We start from the raw sequence: 5,758 nt of genomic DNA, 5'->3' as shown, positions 1-5,758 counted from the left end.
TACACCATTAACTCTTTCATTTTGCCTTCCTCTGTAGTAAAATAGGTGTCCACTGTCTTCCAGCTGAATTACTTTTCTCCTTTTCTGTGGATCTCACTCAAACCTACATTATCCCAACTAATGTTTTCCAGTCCAGTCATTAAGTTATTAAGTTTGTAATCTTCTGTAAGGCTTCTGACAATGTATGCATAAATCTTCATGGACTTCAGTTTGTTTAAAATCCCAGTCTCTAACTTGCCAACACAGTGCCTATTCACTTTCGGTGGCACACTGACGTAAGCACAGGAAGCAGTGAGGCTGGACCATTAATAGACGATGTTCCAACAGGAATGCCGATCAGATCATTTGCAACATAACTCATGTTTGGCTGAGAGGATTGTGGCAAATAGTCTCACCTCCATGCCACATAGTTTCTGGTCAGATGTATTTTTTGTGCCACCTTATTCATTATATTCAATGGAGCCTTTTATATCTAAAGGGGGTCCCATGGTCCACGCCTTCTAAGACGGTGTCTCTTACATCTACATGGCCTTCCCCTATCCGCACCTGGGGACGCGCCAGGTACTGTACAGAGCTTCCCCTCCGCCACACTATCTAGTACCCACAGAAATTAAGTTCAATCAGGTCATACTCTATCTGCAAATCCAAGCGTTTGCCACGTATATATAGCGGAAGGTAAAGAGAAAAACAAATTGTCATGCCACTGGATTCCACTGCTTCTCTGACAGGAGATGACTGTGGTGAGGTGGAATGGAGGGGAGGGGGGGACAGGTGGTGGGGGCGCATGTATCTAAACTTTGTCGTGTTTCGTTTTGAAAAATGAAGGGTGTGATTATATAGATGTTCTGAGGTGATCTGTACCTCCGTATGCAATGACGTGTATTGGATGAATGTCGGAGTCTTAATGTTCGTCATACAATGTGGTGAACAAGAGTAGTTGAGCACAAATGTTAGAAGGTGTGATGTTCGGTGTCTCGAAACGTGGTTCACCTGAGTCTAGTGTGTGTATGACTCAACTGCTGTAACATTTTTTTTGCTGAACCAGTGTGGCCATAAACGATTCATGATGGTCTCTGGACAAAATATTGAGTGTAATTAAAGTGGCAGATTTATTCTGAATTAATAATTTCATCCAATGATGTTGTCATGATATATTCGTTTGGACAGTTTTCCGAATAAAACAGGATTATTATTTTTTGTCATATATAAATCACACGTTATTTTGGAGAGAACATTATTTTTGTAATGTTATGAGGAATGAATATTTTGTCAGGAAATGAACTTACTGTAAAATATTATGGTTTCTTTCTATGCCTACCGATGATGAGATATAGTAGAATAGACTTACTGTAAAATATTATGATTTTGTTCTATGCTTACCGATGACATATGGGCTAGTAGAGTTGAAACATTATCAACATTAGTGACAAATATTTGTTAGGCAAAAACAAACCCTCGTAATTGATTACCATACAATCCCTATATTCATTTTCACAACATGAGAAGACATGATCATGCTGAGATGTGGCCATCATCCAGTCCTCTAAGTTACCAGAAGAGGCTGGATGACGCCGTCGCTGATGCCTGTCCAGGACGTAACACAGCACCCCATATTATTAAGCACATTATGGAAGACTGCATTGCACACAATCACCTACGCCAACAACACAACATACACTCTTTGAGAGCTCTGTGGGAAAGCCCGTTCTCGGCCGTGGCCTTCCTTAAGGACTCGGGGGTGTTTGGCCAGACTGCCTAGGGAACAACAACTACTACTACTGCATGTCCTGTTTAATGACTGCGACGAATATTCTTGGAAAATATAAAAGGAGATAAAACCGTTGTGTGAGATGTGTTGGAATCAGCGCCGTGCTCATCTCGCAGCTATATCGCACACGGTAAACATCCTGGCAATCGATAGTGATGCAGGTAAATTATATACAATAAACTAAGCAACATATCAAAACAATCATATGATCTTAAAGCCCTTCATCGAACACTTTGTGGCAACTTTGATGGGCAGACCAGGGGACAGCCAGTGGCCGTAGTTGAGGGAAATCATCAGACATTTCCCGGTGGTCTGGCGCCGGGCATTAGCCAAGGACTTCAGAAAGTTTCCTCTTTAACAATGTTGTTTCTCTGTACTCTTCATTGTTTTCTTTTTTTTACAATTGCTACAATTTATATGCTATACTGAGTTATTTCTTTTTCTTTTCAACTGCGTTGCGCATGGTCATATCGCACACAATCGCTGCCGACCACCTACTGACTACTGGTCAACTTTACTGCCTGACCAACTATTCAGCAGTTTGGACATCACAGTCACGCCTGACAGACTGTGCTCGATGAGGGCACAGTCCTCCAGTTACTGCCCAATTGGCGGGAGTGTGGACTGGGCTTAACAACTTTTCCTACATCCGGGGACTGACTAACGTCAAGCAACATAATTATGTATTCAGATGAGGAACAACCCCACGGCTGCCAGTGTTAATTGACGCTAGTTACCCATTTCGTAGCCTCTTCTTTCCACTGTCTTCCTCGTTGTCTCTTTCCTACCATCTCCTCCAAACACTGTGGGGGAGGGATCGGTGCTGGTTAGGTGCTGCAAATTAAAACTGAATATTTGGTTACCTAGTCCTTGATTGATGTTACAGAACGATGTCTTATGCACCTCATGGACGTGAAAGTAATTAAGAGGAGCTGCTAGGAAGAATTTTAAGGTAACCATCTCATAACATAGGAATGTTGCTGATTATCTTACTATATTTTTGCATTTGAAAAGCAATGCATTTATATTGAGAATGAGCCCCGTGAGGCGGTACTGTCTGCAGAGACGTGGGCGATACTTAAAGGGTTTTGGCGCCCCTTTTGTCCCGAATCAACCCTTTTCAACTTTTAAACTGTCCCTCGTTTCTTTCTTTTTTCCTCGTGCTTGCTGTCCCTCTCTATTTCCTTCTCCCTTGTGCTACAAAGTCTTACTGGCTTAGTAAAGTCTTCTCTCTTCTTATTTCGGTATAATATATTTGGTGAAATATAAAAGATAGTAAGACAACAAATAGTTTAGTATTAATTTATTGCCTATGCATATTAACAGATATCATGTGTCATAGAGCATAATAACCCTTGAAACTGATGAAATGTAATGCCAATTTTACATTAGTTAAAGAAAGTATTGCCGGTTCTCTTCGTTAGAGGTCAACATCTATTACTCTGATACACTAGACTTCGTTTCCAATGCTTCGAATATTATGAATAAACGAAACTACCAGCTGACATGCTGTTCTTCCGTGCTATGTTGCCAGTTACGTTTTACAGATTGCTGACGTTTATCACTCTATTGTAGTCCACGTTCGATCATTAAATACTGCAGTATTCTCTATACATTGTTTCGTGCCACTTATTAGTTATTAACCTTGATTTACTTATATAAGATATGATGAGAATATGTGCTTCACCACCACTCAAAAGTTCAGCCAATCACGGTCCACCTTATACAGGCTGTAGGTTCTGAGCGATTCATTCATAAAGATACGTGGACTTACTACAGGGAACTGCCAGATGTCTCCATATACCCCAATATTTTTTCGCACTTTTTACTTGCTCAGCTGTACATTAAATAAAATTTCAACATGCCACACGAATTTTTTGCACGTTTTATAAATACTTCATCATTGCAAAAGCATTTAATCCGCTTTTTACCATTACATGTAACTTACCTTTGCCAAACTTCAAACAATACTCTGTCAACATTATGCCATTATATAAGCATTTAAACTGTTTTTGTCAACAGTTCATCTGCACGTATATATATATATATATATATATATATATATATATATATATATATATATATATATATATATATATATATATATATATATATATATATTAACATTTCAGCTACACAAACATTTGTTTTTATCAAAATTTCAGCCACACAAACATTTGTTTTTATCAAAATTTCAGCTGCACCAGCATTTGTTTTTATCAAACTTTCAGTTACACAAGAATTTGCTTTGTCAAAATTTCAACTACGCAAGCATTTTTTTTTTTTTTTTCCAAAATTTCAGCTACACCAGGATTTGTTTTTATCAGTTTTTCAGCTACACAAGCATTTGTTTCTGTCAAATTTCCAGCTACACAAGCATATATATATATATATATATATATATATATATATATATATATATATATATATATATATATAATTTTTTAGCTACACAATCATTTGTTTTTATCAACATTCTGATTACACAAGCATTTGTTTTTATCAAAATTTCAGCAACGTAAGCACTTGTTTTTATCAAAATTTCAACTTCACATAAACATTTGTTTATACCAACATTTCAGTTATTCAAAAACATTTGTCTTTCACAATATTTCAATTTCACAAAACATTTTTCATCGATATTTCAGGTACACGTAAACATTTGCCTTTATCAACAATTTAAATCGCATAAACGCTTGTCGTCATCAACATTTCAGCTTCACAAAAATATTTTCTTTTTATCAACACTTCAGCTAACCATATCTGTTATCCTCTCAGTTTTTAGCAACACAATCATTAGTCTTCATCAGCATTTCAGCTTCACATAAATGTGTCTTTATCAACATTTTAACTACACGTAAACATTTGTCTTTATTGATATTTCACCATCACGTAAACATTTAACAGTTTGTTCACATTTTAACTCCACAACGACGACATTCTTTTGTTATTCTTGTGGCCTCTAAACAATTTTATTCACCAAATTTTGTTTTTTTGTCACTGAAGTGGCTACATAACCAGTCTTCGCTGACCCTTAGATTACCAGAGTTCTGTCTCAAGCTGAATACAGTCGTGTGGTGGTGACTTGAATATAGCGAAAAAGGCGGCAACGAACTATCTCTCCCAAGCCATTGAAACTTATCTAGTATTGGCAGAAAGAAAGTTCACAAGAATTCTTCGTAGTGCAATAGCTGCTGACACACTGCCGCCCTCAAAGCCAACCTCACCAACTAAATTACAAGTAAAATTGTCTAACAGCTGGAATAACACAAACTTTTTTCATTCTCGGCCGCAATAACAATAGATACGGTATTACCTTAACTACTTTTGCTGAGGTAGGTTTATGTGAAATCGTCTGGCTTAGCCGGAATATAACAGTGGGCTACGTATTTCACAGCCATGGTTAAAGAATCTCATCACGTTGTGGCGGCGAGGTGAAAAATTGTTATCATTTTTTTGTGGTGTGAGCGACAAAAGAAGGTGCCTATCCCAGTGGCGCTGGTTTGGTGATGGATAGCCAACCCTGCCACCCTACCACTCCCTCCCTCCCTCTCTTCCTCGTCTCCCCTTCCTGCCTCACTCACACTCTTCCCCTCACTCATCCCCTCCCTCCTCACTCACTCCCTCCCTCCTCTCCCCTCCTTTCTCACTCACCCTCTCCCCTTCACTCTCCCCTTGTTCCCTCATTCACCATCTCCCTCCTCACCTCTCCCTCCCTCCCACCACACTCACCCTAACCCCCTTCACAGCTATCTCCTCCCCCCATCCCCACCGCTCTCTCTCTCTCTCTCTCTCTCCCTAATGAGAGATTAATGCCCTCGCCCCTTTTGCCCTGCAAGGAGGCTAACGGGGTCTCGAGGAGGGAGGGAGAGAGAGAGAGAGAAACAGAGACAGAGACAGAGAGAGAGAGAGAGAGACAGAGACAGAGACAGACAGACAGACAGACAGACAGAGACAGACAGACAGACAGACAGACAGAGACAGAGACAG

Source organism: Coenobita brevimanus, chromosome 91 (genome assembly GCF_032717465.1).
Source record: "Coenobita brevimanus isolate Jiangsu-jjx chromosome 91, ASM3271746v2, whole genome shotgun sequence".
NCBI classification, from domain to species: Eukaryota; Metazoa; Arthropoda; class Malacostraca; order Decapoda; family Coenobitidae; genus Coenobita; species Coenobita brevimanus.
The sequence above is the reverse complement of the archived record's forward strand: the minus strand, read 5'-3'. Positions refer to the sequence as shown.